Raw genomic sequence first — 1,564 nt, 5'->3', positions numbered from 1 at the left:
AGTACCCGATCCTTCGACGCTATCTAAATTTACGATGCCATTCTCGTTTTGATAAATACCACCGATCGGTAAAGAGTCGCGCATGAAAACGCCTCTAAAATATGGAATGCGCATATGTTTCGCCAGTTATAGCAATTGTACGTTGGTAGTTGCGCCCTGCGGCATTTTTAACGACTCTTTTTGACGTTTTTTTTTCTTCTCGTTCAGATTCCTCGTCCGTGTTTGTAAGGAGCAAGATATAATCCGCGACCTTCCATGGCGCGATTGTGATGTAGCATGTCTTGCATCTGACGTTGCGCGGTTTTTCCGTCGTTCACCACCTTCGCTACACCCGCCGCTCCGCCAATCAGGGATCCGAGCGCACCCAGCATTGGTAGAATCGGCAATACGCCGCCGCATTTCGCTACTGTAAGTATCCGTTTCTTCGCAGTTTTCTTCTTCGTCTTCATCCTCTTCAGGCCCATACCGAGCTTCGTCTTGGCTTTCATCGCCGCCCACACAATTGTAGCGGCGGCTCTCTCAGCAAGAGTCGAATCTCTCGCACCAATACGATTTCGCGCTTTCTCGGCGAGTATCCTATCCGCCGCGTGTCTCTCGGTGAGATCGTTGCTCCGAGAGTACGCTATATCGTGTTCGCGACACGCCGCGTCCAATAAATTTATACCTCGATCGCCTCTGGCTAATCGCTTCCGCAACCCCGTGCCTGGGCCGCAAAACTGATAGCCGGGAATATGGAATTCGATCGGAAGCGCGTTTATCGCACAATTTAAGAGACTGTTGCCTCTTACGATTCTCGCTAACATACGTAGCAATCTTTTATCAACGGAGGCGGACCATCAATGTGCGTTCGCTGCCACGGCTGGTTGTAATGACGCATGCACGAACGATATTGTCGAACCTCCGGATCAGCCTTTATATATTCTGGAAGCTTGTCCCACAATCGTTCCACATAATCACCGAAATTTTGCAGTAAAAGAATCTTCGGAATATACTGCAGCTGTTTGGCGGTAAGTCCGAGAATGTCTCTCTCGTCCGACAGAAGGAGAAACATTTTTGATATTGAGCGGTTTCGAGTCGCGACACCTCTATAAATAGGCCTCCCCCTCGCGATCATTCGCAAAATTGGTTCGAAACAGAAAATGCGGTTCGTACGACAGCCTTTGACGATACGCGTGACGAATTGCGACGACAGATTACGCTCGATGGGAGACAACGCGGAGATGCGCAGACACGGTACGATGTTACCGACTATTATACGCGCGATCGTTTGCGTTCCCTCGAATTGTGGTAAAACCAACGTTTTGATAAGTCTATTGGAAAGTCCACACGGTGTACGTTTCGAGAACGTGTACGTGTACTCGAAGTCGCTGTAACAGCCGAAATATCGATATCTGGAGAATTTATTGACGCCGATCGACGAAATCGGCTACTTTACGTTCTCGAATAACAGTGACGTCATTCCGCAGTTTCTCTTGATGTCACTGCATTGTTCACGAATATTCCTAAAGATTTGATTGTAATTGCTGTCACTAAACGTTGGAGTCACATTACTCCTAACATGAAA

The sequence above is a fragment of the Camponotus floridanus genome, unplaced genomic scaffold, assembly GCF_003227725.1.
Source record: "Camponotus floridanus strain SB8 unplaced genomic scaffold, Cflo_v7.5 scaffold349, whole genome shotgun sequence".
Classification (NCBI taxonomy): Eukaryota; Metazoa; Arthropoda; class Insecta; order Hymenoptera; family Formicidae; genus Camponotus; species Camponotus floridanus.
Note: the sequence above shows the minus strand (reverse complement) of the source record.